This window comes from Chrysemys picta, chromosome 22 (assembly GCF_011386835.1).
Source record: "Chrysemys picta bellii isolate R12L10 chromosome 22, ASM1138683v2, whole genome shotgun sequence".
In the NCBI taxonomy this organism is placed as follows: domain Eukaryota; kingdom Metazoa; phylum Chordata; order Testudines; family Emydidae; genus Chrysemys; species Chrysemys picta.
The window spans coordinates 11127236-11140871 of NC_088812.1; the positions used below are offsets into that span (position 1 = coordinate 11127236).

At 44.4% G+C, this 13636-nt stretch overlaps 1 protein-coding gene across 5 annotated transcripts in view; it reads left to right on the forward strand.

Annotated features, from left to right (window-relative positions):
* Positions 1-13636, forward strand: part of SCN8A (sodium voltage-gated channel alpha subunit 8) — a 112652-nt gene that overhangs the window by 22200 nt on the left and 76816 nt on the right. The gene's annotated exons all lie outside the window — the stretch shown is intronic.

Genomic DNA, 13636 nt, shown 5'->3' on the forward strand with positions numbered 1-13636 from the left:
TGTTGTCTCGATTAAAGATGGGTCTGCAAATGGTGGCGGAAGAGACTTTTTCCCTTGGGGCTAGGTTTAGTTATTTGTATGGGATACAATCAACCTTTGATCTGCATGGAATGGTGGGGCAGAATTGTGACATCCAAGAAGAAGAGAAGGAATTCTTTAGGTTGATTTAAAAATAAAATAAAATAAAATAAAAAAGTAGGAGTCATAGGGATGACAGTAAGAATGGGAAAAATGAGGGTTATAAATCAGGAGGTGCTTCCTGATGGTGAACTCTCTATTAGAAATGGAATAGTCTCCAAAGGGAAGTGGTTGATAACTGGGCAGTACGTTAGTACTGCAAAAAAAGCAAACATGATTCTGGGATGTATTAACAGGTGTGTTGTGGGCAAGATACGAGAAGTCATTCTTCCGCTCTACTCTGCGCTGGTTAGGCCTCAACTGGAGTATTGTGTCCAGTGCTGGGCACTGCATTTCAAGAAAGATGTGGAGAAATTGGAGAGGGTCCAGAGAAGAGCAACAAGAATGATTAAAGGTCTTGAGAACGTGACCTATGAAGGAAGGCTGAAAGAATTGGGTTTGTTTAGTTTGGAAAAGAGAAGACTGAGAGAGGACATGATAGCAGTTTTCAGGTATCTAAAAGGGTGTCATAAGGAGGAGGGAGAAAACTTGTTCACCTTAGCCTCTAAGGATAGAGCAAGAAGCAACGGGCTTAAACTGCAGCAAGGGAGGTCTAGGTTGGACATTAGGAAAAAGTTCCTAACTGTCAGGGTGGTTAAACACTGGAATAAATTGCCTAGGGAGGTTGTGGAATCTCCATCTCTGGAGATATTTAAGAGTAGGTTAGATAAATGTCTATCAGGGATGGTCTAGACAGTATTTGGTCCTGCCATGCGGGCAGGGGACTGGACTCAATGACCTCTCGACGTCCCTTCCAGTCCTAGAATCTATGAATCTATGAAACTGTACAGCAGTGCATAGGTGCTGGCACTAGGAGTGCTGCCACACACTCTGGTTTGATGTGGTTTGCATCATATCCAGGGTTTACAGTTTGGTTCAGTGGCTCTCAGCACCCCCCCTATATAAATTATTCCAGCATCGTGGCAGCAGTGAACTATCCTGTTCAGTGAAGGGGAGCATTACCATTGGCTTCCATGGGGGACTAGATAATATAATACCAAGCATCTTTTCTATCTCTGATTTCTGTGACTTTCTTACATGGAGGTCAGAGTTTGGATAAACTGGGGAAATCTACTGGAAAGATGCAGGTTGGGATTCTGGTTTCACTTGGGAAGATGGAAGTTTGACTGTTTATATCGCAACTGCTAGAGATTAATATTGGTCAGTGATTTTACACGAGTTTGGGGTGATCAATTGACTGTCATGTAAAATCAATAACTTATAATGAGCTACTTAATAAATATTTTATAGCTTTTGTCTTGGTGTCAGATCTTTCTTACCTGACTCATGTGAGTGGTCCTGTGAACATTAGCACACTACTCACATGAGTACGGTCAACTGGATTTGGCCCTTAAAAATTTGATTCAGCTCGTAATTTGTCTTGCATCTACAATAGCAGGTTTAATGCTTGCTTCTGTGCCTCAGTTGCTAATAACAATACAAGCACTAGTGCAGAGCAGACTATGGTACTGGGAATATCTAGGTCCTCTCCAAACTAGTGCTTGCATCAGTGCTAGCACCGATGTAGCTGCAGTGGTGCTGAGAGCCAGGCACTAAGTCTGTAAGTGTAGATGCAGCCCTTGCAAAATCTTCCTGAGGGTTCTGCTCCAGCAGATGTGTAAGTAAGATGTGCATAATTCTTAGGAAATATTTCCAGCTGATTGGATTTTTATATTCCAAATACACAGTGTAACCTCATTCTGTGGTGTGGGAAGAATCTTTAAAATACATAATCCAGGTTTTCCTCCCAAGTGGTGGAGTGAAGAGAGGCTTCTGTCAAATAGGTTTGGTGTGGAAAGTGTGGAGATGTGGAAGCATCTTAGCGGCCCTGTTCATTATTCCCTGGGCCTAGTGCAGTCATTTAATCTGGACAAAGTGGGTAAAAATGCTACTAAAAACCTGAAGAATTGGAGCATTTTGTACCAACTTTTCACTGGCGTGAATGACTGCACAGGGTGCAGGCCAACAGAGAACTGATTCTAGGTCTTCAAGTGAGATAGAGGTGGGAAAGGGATGCATTGGAATTGTGGAGTAGTGAGTGAAAGTGTGATGTGGACTTCCACCCTTCAGAGCTTTGGGAAAAACCTTGCAAGCTGTCCAAGTACTTCCCCAGAGGAAGGAATTGCAGATGATCACCACAAAGAAAACATGTTTTAATAATCTTTTAAGGTGGGAAATGTTAATTTTTTTTATCTGAAAAGGCAGCTTTGAAATAACTTTTTGTCTGGAAGTAAATCTGGAGATGTTCTGTCATAACCTGCATCCAAAGAAGTGGGATGTAGCCCACGAAAGCTTATGCTCAAATAAATTTTAGTCTCTAAGGTGCCACAAGTACTCCTGTTCTTTTTGTGGATACAGACTAACATGGCTGCTACTCTGAAACCTGTCATAACCTGGGATTTCTGTGCATAGCCACATGCAGAGTTTCTGCAAGCTCCGCATACATGCCGTGCAGAGAATGTGAACTCTTTTTGCAACGGGAACAGCTGCAGATGTTGGAGGGGAAGGTTCTCGATATCAGTGACAAGCTTTTACAGGCCAGCTGACCTCCTGCTTATTGCGCTGTACAAAGAACCGCTCTCTCTTCCCATAAATACTAGAACAGCCTATTTTTTGGCTCTTCTGGTTTGCAGCCACTTCAGCATGTATCAGATTTAGATGTGTATCATTTCTTCAAATAGCCAAAGACTCTGGAGCGTCCCACAAACAAAGTTTTTTTTTTTTTTTTTTTTAAAGTCCATTTAAAAAAAAGCCCTCTCAATCATCAGAAATTGCAGATCTGTTTGAATAATGGGAAATTTGCCCAGATTACGTCCCCCCCCACTCCCAGCATTTGACAAACAGTTTTGGAACATGGATTTTTTTTCTTTTAATGCTAGGTACACAGCATACCTAGGCACCACAGTGGATGGTTGCTTTTCCCTTATGTTAGGGACAGCTGTAGCTAGTGGTAATCTTGGTTACTGTCAGCATTCACCTGAGAATCTTAACTTCTCATTAACCAGTCACCTAATAGTTATAGGCGAGGCACTGGGAGTCCGAACTCCGAGGTTCTATTTCTAGATCTGTCAGTAGCATTCCTTGGCCAAATCACTTCACCTTTCTGTGCCCCAGGTTTTCCATTGTAAAATGGGGATGATAATTCTTACTAGAACTGGGTGAATTATTTACTCATAACAACAATTTATTGGACCAATTAGTCCTTTTTTCCCACTCATGCAAAAACCAGAGAAGATTTTGTCTGAACAAACTGCAGTTTCTGGGTCTCTCCATGAACTGTGAGTTGTGTGTGATTGGCCACTGTGGAGGAATATGAAGTTTCCATTTTCTGACTGGATTTTTTAAACAGAATACTTTTGTTCATGTGTGCATACAGGGATGCAGGCAGGTAACATCATAGTTCCAAACAGTCACAGGGATGAACACAAACTAATTTTAAGAGAAAACAAGTTTAAAAAGGGCAGTAATATGATCAATCTGAATGGTTAATCAAAATTTTCCCATTGCTTGGCCAACTTTATCACTTCCACCCACAGGGATGGGAGTGAGAAGTAATGACTCTTTTTGTGAAGAGTTTGAAGATCATTGGAAGAGAGACGTTATAATAATGCATATGGTTATCTCTACCATGAGAGGAGGCATCAGGCCATTCAGTTGCATTGTCCCTGGTGCCCTTTCTTCTCCATCCTCCACTGGCGCAGAACATGGGCAACATGGAACACACTCAGAAGCACCGCAGGGAAGGAGGCAGAGAATCAGAGAAGGGAAACCGAAAGATTGTAAAGGAAAAAATGATCTACCTGCTATGGATAGGCCCACTTTGTGTCTTCTGAGCTTCTCTGGGTGGCCCTACCTAATACATAACTTGGGCTTCCCTTTAAGCTAGAAAAATGCAACCCTGGGGAGGGTGTGTGGAAAAACATGGCTTAAAATTATACGAGGGGTGAGATTTTGTGAACTCACAGTTGCTTTTCAAGGTCCCAGTTCAGCAAGGTACTTCAATACATGCCTAAGTAACTGAGTCCTAGGCACCAACTCCATGCATGCTCTAGGGCTGGAGCACCCACAGAAAAAAATTATTGGGTGCTTAGCAGCGACTGGCAGCCAGTCCACCTCCCTCTCCTATCCAGCGCCACCCACTGGTGGCCCCGCCGATCAACTCCTCATCCTCCCTCCCAGAGCCTCCTGCATGTCATGATCAGCTTCCCTGGGAAGAGGCGAGGCGGGGGTAGAGCGGGGACAGAAAGAGGCGGGGCAGGGGTGGGGCCTGGGGCAGAGTGGTGGGTTGAACACCCCCCGGGGCCCAGAGGAAGTAGTCCCACTGAAGCGAGTGGGTGAAGTCCTGGCCCTATTCAAGTCGATATGTCTACTCGGAAGGTTAATGTTAAGCATGTGCTGAAGTATCTTGCTGAAAAGGGGCCTAAGTTGCAAAACCTCAGAGTCTGAGTTGAGCCCAGGTCTAAGACCTCTCAGTGAATAATGGGATAATGGGAGTGAGTTCAGATTCTGGAAAACTTATCCTGTTAACAGGGTCTGTGGGTCTCTCTCTTTTTTTTTTATTTGCCCCTCTCACATGCCCCTTCTCCAATGCAAACTTTGGAGGCATTTAGCTGTCACTTGAATGAATGGTTGGTTGTGTTTTATTTATGCAATCTTTGCCCATCGAGTTTGGCTGGAGAGTTCTTATCAGATGATGGCTCTTTTGGAGGCCATGTTGTCCACTGTATTCACACATTCCATGGGTGTTTTTTTAAAACTGAGCGTGATGATCGTGGCTTGGCTCTAAGGAGCTGTGGACCTTGTAGGTCTCTGGCTGGGAATGAAGAAAAGAAATACAGACGCTGGTAATGTCCTTTCTATTTTTAAATCCTTTGGTGCTATCAGGATGGGGGGACCATGTATGAATCTATGTAGATTGATGTCAGCAGGAGTTGTGGGTGCTCAGGATCTGTGAAGCCCAGTCCATGAGAGTCAGGTGGCAAAACCTAATGTATCGGCTAAGGTCACCTGTGACTTGCAGGTGTGCACCTGAGGATCTTGCTAGTGTGCATGGACTACTAAAGTGATTTGCATCTGCATCAACTCACATGCCCTGTTGGAATGATGCTGTCCTGCCCAAAACTCACCATGAGTGAGTGTATGAAACTGGGAGGTAATGAAGGGATATGTGAGATGGGTCATCGAGGCCTGTCCACCAGCAGCATGTGCTTCAAGGACCCTCCTCCCATGAGCTCTTTGAATTTCTAAGCAATGTGTCTCCATGCTGGTGATGGCAGAAAAGACTTGAGGTGCTACTGCTGGGCTCTCCATGCCTTGCAGGGGATGCAGTGAAACATTCAGATGGGGAGATGTATGAAGCATAATGTTTGGGCTGGTCCCCTGAGTTTCCAAAGAAACATCCCTTCCCAGGGCTGTTGTGTTTAATGTGTTTCCCCTGGGTCTCTCTGTCTGACCCACTTTAATTTGGGAAGCAGAATCCAGGTCCTGGACCAGTAATCACTGTCTTCTCATAATCACAGCAGAGGAAGGGAGACTGGTGCCCAGTTAACCTAGGCTGATCGCTTCTTCCCAGCCTGCTTTGGGAATGGGGCTGATGGGAGACGAGGTCATATCTGCAATGTTTGCCTTTTATATAGCTGTTCATGAGACCTTATTGTTGAAATAACAATTATATTCCTACTATTGCAGTAGTACCTGGAAGCCCCCAGCTGAGATGAGGGCCTCCTAGTGCTGGGCACTGTACACACACATGATAAGAGCCAGTGCCACCTTGTTAATGTCAATAGACAAGACAGCGGGTGGGACAAAGGAAGGGTTGTCATCCATGTTTTACAGATGTGGGAATTGAGCTCCAGACAGATGAAGTACTGTATGCAGGGTTACACAAGGCATCTGTGGCAGAGCCAGGAACTGAACCCAGGTCTCCTGGGCTGCTGTTACTCAATATTGCTTTTATTGTCTTAAAATCTCTCTAGAGAAGCATTTCTTTGAAAAGCAAAATAATTCTAAAAATTCCACGAGTTCCTCCCCCTCTCCTCAGCTCCCCCCCCAACCCTATGCTCTTAAAAAAAGTGTAGAAGAAGCACAAAATGTGGCAGAAGCTTTGTCCTTAACCCTTTCCGTGCTAAACAATGAGCTACCGAGGAGCAAAGGGATAAATGGTGTGCCTGGAAAATGAGCTGTCTGATGTATACAGGAACCACATCATTCAGAGCCAAAAAAGTCTTTAAAAGAACTCTTTGTAGAAATGTAGGGCTGGAAGGGACTTCAAGAGGCAGGGCCAAGTAAACCTAGATCATCCCTGACAGTTGTTTGTCCAGCCTGTTCATAAAAACCTCCAGTGATAGGGATTCCACAGCCTCCCTTGGAAGCCTCTTCTAGTGCTTAACTATCCTTCAAGTTAGAAAGTTTTTCTTAATATCTAACCTAAATGTCCCAGGGTGGTGTCATGTGCAGATTTTATAAGTGTACTCCCCACTCCATTATCCAGGTTGTTAATGAAAATGTTGAATAGTACCAGACCTAGGACAGACCCTTGCTGAATCTCACTAGATACATCCTCCCAAGCTGATAGTGAGCCATTGGTAACTACTGCCTGAGTATGGTCTTTCAACCAATTATGCACTCATATTATAGTAACTTCATCTGGACCATATTCCCCTAGTTTGCTTATGAGAATGCCATGTGGGACTGTGTCAAAAGCCTCAAAAGACTCTTGGATTTTCTTTTCACTTACTGTATCCTTCCCCAGCCTGTAGGGTGTCAAAATTCCTCTTAGTGCACATTTCTTGATAGACTTTTTTGAATACAGATGTGGTAGAAATACTTACACAGGCTTTGCCACCAGAAGGACAGCCCTTATCACTCACTCTTGGTAAAACTTGACATTAAGGCCAACCGCTCTATTGTTAACCGTAGGAACGCAGTTCCACGAGTTCTCCACACTCTTCATTAAACCTTTCTTTCTCCCCTAAATCCTGTGCGTCTGCGCTTGTTCTGCTTTTGTAGTCCATCCTAGGCGTGCTTAGTTTAAAACCTACATAAGAGTAAAGTAATTTAAACCTGCATGTAACTGGAATTATTTTTTACCATCTTATTAATCTTACATGTACACTGTAATATAACATCTATCATGGGCTGTATTGCAAATTGCTAAATAAGTTATTTTAAAATAATTAATGTTTTCTAATGAAACCTGTTCCTATAGTACCATTCCTTTTAAATCAGAAATGTCCAATTTTTCCCCATATAATATAGTTTCCATCCCAAACATAAAATAATTAAAATGGATGGTTCCTTTTAAACCTCAAAAAATGAACAGCTGAGGTTGTTGGAGCTCTACTTGGGCAGTCAATTCTTCTATAAGGTACCTCTGTGCAAAATGCCTTTCTCCAGATGATTCTTGTCTCTGAGCTTCACCTCTGCAGGTCTTGAGGCAATGGGTATTATGGCTTAAAAGGTCCTAAAGATGTTTTTTGGAACGGAACCAGAAACCACTTTAAGTACATGCAGCCATTTTGAAATGGATACATTCTAAGAAGTCAGCACTATTAACAAAAATTCAGACTAGTTTTTAAATTACCAAACACTTTGGCTTTTCTTTCCTTCACCCTACTCACTGCACCATCTGGAGACTTACCTAAGAATTCACCAGGCAGCCTGTTAGAGCTAGTAAATTACAGTAAGGCACCTGGAATCATAAGTGTAGACTCCCCAGTGACCAGGGTTCATTATTATTGATGCAGACCTTGGCTACTGGTTGTAGGGTCCCTGGGCTGGAACGTAGAGCAGGGGGCAGGCCTGGGTTCCTCTACCAGCCACTGGGGAAGTAGTACAGACTGGGCAGTGGAGTAGAAGACTGCTGGGAGAGTCATCCAATGGGATTTCAATACCCTGGAAGGGGATGACTATAGTGATCTGGCTGGAAGGCCAAGACACGAAGAGGGAACACCCTGAGTCTGGAAAGAGAGAGAGACAAACAGGACAAGCGACTGAAGGAGGGGGTGGGGTGCCAGAGGAGTGGTGAGCTAATCCTCAGGTGAGCCACAAAGGTGTGCCAGTGGTGAGTAGTGAAACCCATAATACTGCCCCCCCCCCACCTTTGTGTCTTTTTTCTGCTTTTCAATCCAGGTTTTGTAGTTGAGGGGTTCACAAAATAAATACAAGAGCAAAAACTAAACTAAGAAACTTACTTGCCTCCTGCTAAAAATACCTGCCCCAGGTTAGCAGATACAAATCAACCCTGGCTGGATCAATCCTGTTGAAAAGAAAATGTACATTTACTCCCAAATTACTGCATTGTGTTGGGACGTTATTGATTGGGGGGCTGGGGGAATTGAGTTACATGGTTACCCAGCAAGAGTTAGAGGACCATGTGTGTGGTAGAGAGGGCAAGTAGGAAGACCACGACCTGCTACAGTTATTAACAAAAGGAGATTTCCATAAGCTCAAGTAGTGAAGGCCCCTATTTTGGAACTGAAGTGACTGTCTTCACATGTTGGGCCCTTCCCATTGTTGGAAGGTGGGAGACCTGGAGTTGGCAATAGAGTCTGTGCGTGAGTGCATGCAAGAGGAAGCTTAAAAACCTGCTTGGCTGGGATCCTCGTTATACCCCGGCCGAGTGATGGTAACGTCATCTGCCTTATCAGCGAGAGTCTCCCGGGAGTGAAGCTGGCACTTGCTGTTTCGTTAGGGTGGAGAGCAAAGCAAGTATGGAGTGTGTATGGTTTAGATCCAGAGCTTTCAGGTCCCCCCAAATGGAAGTCACAAAGGGAGTTTAGGAAAAGTGCTGAGTTGATTCCAAATTAGTCCTGCTGGGTTCCAAAGGCCTTAGCAGCATGAGCCCTGGCTGAAACAGTGGGGCTTGCTGGGTAAGGTACAGGTGGGGCGCTGAGAAAGCTGATGCCTGGATCTCGTGCTGTGCACCTTGTACAGTCATTTCCATCGATCCAGAGTGATTCTAATTCGGTATCAGAGTAGCAGCCGTGTTAGTCTGTATCCTGTTCTTTCTAATTAGGTAGCATTTTGATGCAAGCCAGTGTTGAAGCAGGCCTCTTTTTAATATTAATGTAAATCATAAGTTTTTTGGTTCTGGGACCACAGTCCATAAAGCAGCATGCACAGCTCTGGCACCATATAAAGAATAGTTTGGGTTCTGGCCCTGCCTTATAAGGTTGCCATGTCTGAAATAAAACAAAAACTGGGACATCCAGGAGGAGGATCCTGAGGCCCTAAAACTGGACCGCTGGCCGTTTGTGCTGAGCACCCGTTCTATCCTGGCCAATCTGTTACCTCGAAAAAGGGACCATTCTGGGAAAACCTGGACAGATGGCAACCCTACTGCCTTGCTGTGCTTGGGTGAGTCCTATTGTCTTTGTGGCTCAGTTTCACCATCTGTAAAAGGGGAGATAATAAAATTTAGCCACATCTTTAAAGCACTTTTGAGAGCCACGAACAAAAAACGCAATGTATCTATTATCCAATCTCTTACATGGCCCTCATCAAACATCCTATCTGAGCGCTTTCCACTGCTTAAAAGGTTTCAGTATGGCAATGGTTAAATGTTATGTTAGAAGCCCTGTGCTGATGAGAACCCAGTACCAACACTTGACTGTGTATTGAAATCCACTGAATTTTGTTGAAGAGGTTAGGATGGGGGGTGTAGAACATCGATGGGCTTGATGGAAGAATGAGAAGTCTATCAGATTGCAGCTGAAGGGGATGGGCCTTTGCAAGCTAGGCATATCTGGCAATGGATAGAATTACTGTCAATGGCATGCAGCCTGTAGATTGTAATGCCTGCCCTATTGCCTCTCTGCTAGCTGTGAACTTTTTGTGACAGGTCTCCCATACAGGGGACCTCACTGGTGACAGTAAGAAAAGACAAGAGAATGGTGTAAAACTCTCCTGTAAAATTGGTTGTAGTGTGGTGGGTAGGTTCTCAGCTTAGGGGTGGGGCTGTATCTCCCAACTTGAGCCCTCCCTCCCTCCCTCTGCTACTTAAAAATGGGGAAAAAATGGCCTTTCAGAACTCTGATGTGCTAGGACAAGCCATTTATTAATGCTCGATGCTGCGATTTGTTCAAGAGTCATCTAAAGTACTTTTAAAGTGCCTTTTGCTGGGAGATGCACGTTCATTAGCTGTTGTGCTCACGGATGTTTTCCCCTGGGGACTAAACCACAATCCAATTTTGTTTGTTCCTTTTAACTAGTTTATTGCTCTATGGTCTAATTTAGCCAAAGGAGCTAAAATATTTTGTTGCACTAGTGAAATGGCGAATTAGAATCATAGAAACATAGAATATCGGGGTTGGAAGAGACCTCAGCAAGTCATCTAGTCCAATCCCCTGCTCAAAGCAGGACCAACACCAACTAAATCATCCCAGTCGGAGCTTTGTCAAGCCAGGCCTTAAAAACCTCTAAGGATGGCAATTCCACCACTTCCCTAGGGAACCCATTCTAGTGCTTCACCACCTTCCTAGGGAAAATAGTGTTTCCTAATATCCAACCTAGACCTCCCCCACTGCAACTTGAGACCATTGCTCCTTGTTCTGTCATCTGCCACCACTGAGAACAGCCGAGCTCCATCCTCTTTGGAACCCCCTTTCAGGTAATTGAAGGCAGTTATCAAATCTCCCCTCACTCTTCTCTTCTGCAAACTAAATAACCCCAGTTCCCTCAGCCTCTCCTTGTAAGTCATGTGCCCCAGCCCCCTAATCATTTTCATTGCCCTCTGCTGGACTCTCTCCAATTTGTCCACATCCCTTCTGTAGTGGGGGGACCAAAACTGGACACTACTCCAGGTGTGGCCTCACCAGTGCCAAATAGAGGAGAATAATCACTTCCCTCGATCTGCTGGCAATGCTCCTACTAATGCAGCCCAATATGCCATTGGCCTTCTTGGCAACAAGGGCACACTGCTGACTCATATCCAGCTTCCCGTCCACTGTAATCCCCAGGTCCTTTTCTGCAGAACTGCTGCTTAGCCAGTCGGTCCCCAGCCTGTAGCAGTGCATGGGATTCTTCCTTCCTAAGTGCAGGACTCTGCACTTGTCCTCGTTGAACCTCATCAGATTTCTTCTGGCCCAATCCTCCAATTTGTCTGGATCAGTCTGGACCCTATCCCTACCCTCCAGCGTATCTACCTCTCCCCCCACCTTAGTGTCATCTGCGAACTTGCTGAGGGTGCAATTCATCCCATCATCCAGATCATTAATAATTTCTTAAGAGAAATTCTTGCTGAGAAACAACATCTGTCTTGGCAGAGGGCTCTTGTGGATTCTGTTGTGTTGGGCTCCATGAGGCTAAGGGCTGAGCCAAGGGTGGGTTAAATACTGAAGAGAGGGTGGTTAGGAGGTTTTAGGCAGTTTGTAGGCCTTGTGCTGGCCATCTGTGGGGGGTGAGTTTCATTCTAATGCATGCATTCTGCTGCATTTGGTCTGTAATATACCATAAAAAACCTTTCCTGATGCCTGTAAGAGGATATGGTGCATTAGAGTTTAAACTTTTCAGTGCATACAGGCTGTTCCCTTCCTTTCACTTGGGTGGGCGGGGCCAGTGTGTTTTGCTATTGAAGGACCAGTGTTCTAGACTCACCTCTCCAGTTGTACACACGTGAGTCGCACAGAGATGGTTTGTATGTGGTCTGCAGCCCATAGATATATTTTACATGCTTTGTGTTGGATTGTCCGCTTTTCAGGTGATGGGTTATCCTAGATTGTTCCCCATTAGAATGCTGTGTACATTTGAATCATGACTGACCATAAACACTCTAAAGGAGAGGCCAGAACAAAACCACCATGGATCTGAACATCCGAATTCTGCAGCTTGGGCTCCTTGCCAGTGGTTAAAAATGTTCATCTGTTTAACCTGGCTCCAAGGACACTTGACAAGGGACAATAGCTGTACTTTCCTGGGTGCACTGCAAGGTGGTCTGAGGCCAAGGGGCAGGGGCCATGTGGTTCATCTGGGAGAGAAATCTACTTAATCCAAGAATCCTGGGGGGATTGCTGAAGAATCTTAACTTTACTTTAGGCAGGTTTAAATGAAACAAACAAACTGTCCCTTCTTGTGACAGGGACAGGGTAAACTGGTGCACTGTTACTTTACTGAGCTGGAAGAACAATCTGGTAAGTGATGCACCCTGGGGAACGTAGATCCAGATTTGGCTAAGGCTGAGTTTGAGTTAAATTGTACAACCCTGTTTTATGTGGTCCCCACATGTTGCTTGATTAACAATCTCTTGGAAACGTTTCCCTCTTCTTTCTTCCCCTGGATTGTACTGTGCTTCCTTCTAGGGTGTAATTTCTAGCTTGTATTTGGCTTGCACTGTCGAGTACAACTCACTGTTGGTACAGTGAACAGCACAGCCTATTAACCAATAATGCTAAGCCCAAGTGCCTTGAAGTTGTTTTTTTATCTATTCATCTGCTGCCACCCAGCTTAATTACGAGACAGAAGCAAATTTAAATGGTTTGGAAATAATCTCCCTCAGTCAGGAGCGTGTGCATATAAGGTAAATTTAGCATTTAGGATCAGTCACGGTCAGAGATGAAATACTGGATTAGATGGGTTTTTGGTCTGATTTGATATGGTGATTCCTATGTCAGTCATACTGATCCATTGTAGACCTTATGTTTTCTCTCTCTCACTGGAGTTGTATCCATTCGCAAACATCCTTAATGTCCTTTCCTTCAGTCTGTGGTTCATCTGTTTCAATAATTCTGTCTCCTTTCAGTACTGCACCATACTTTCTGGAGTCTGACATTGTGACTCAATCACTCACACTGTGGCCTCAAATGACATTGAAATCCAAATAAATTATGATCCACTTGCTTTTTTTCTCCCCTCCCTCCACTTCCACTTATCTACCAAGGCAATAACAACTTAAAAGAATATTAGCAAGGATGTGGTGTGTGATCCTCTGCTTGGCGAGTCCCTGTGGACTGCTCCTCACTTAATTATACATTTCTGAATGTGTTGTAATCTTGTTCCCAATCAGTGCTTCCAATATCTCTCCCCCACAACTGAGGTCAGACTAGCAGCTTCTCTTTTGAAGTTGGCAAGATCCTTCCTTTCTTCATTGTTAATTATTGGAGCTTTCTCGTTTTCTGTGTAAACCTTACCCTTATGGCTTTCCTCTGTCCTACTTCCTGCAGGATTTGAGTATACAATTCCCCTAGGCCTGGAGCCTTGTCAACTGGGAATAGTCTCACCTGCTCCAGGCCAATGGGGAAGAACCTCTCCAACATCATGCATCCGAAGAAGTGGGTATTCACCCACGAAAGCTCATGCCCCAAAACGTCTGTTAGTCTATAAGGTGCCATAGGACTCTTTGCTGCTCCAACATCTTGACAGCTCATAATTGTCACTGCCCACACAGATTCCCAGTGTAAGTGTGAACAAGTCTGTTTAGACTGGAGAGTTTTTGTATTTGGGGGGAGGGTCTTTGTGCTAGTGT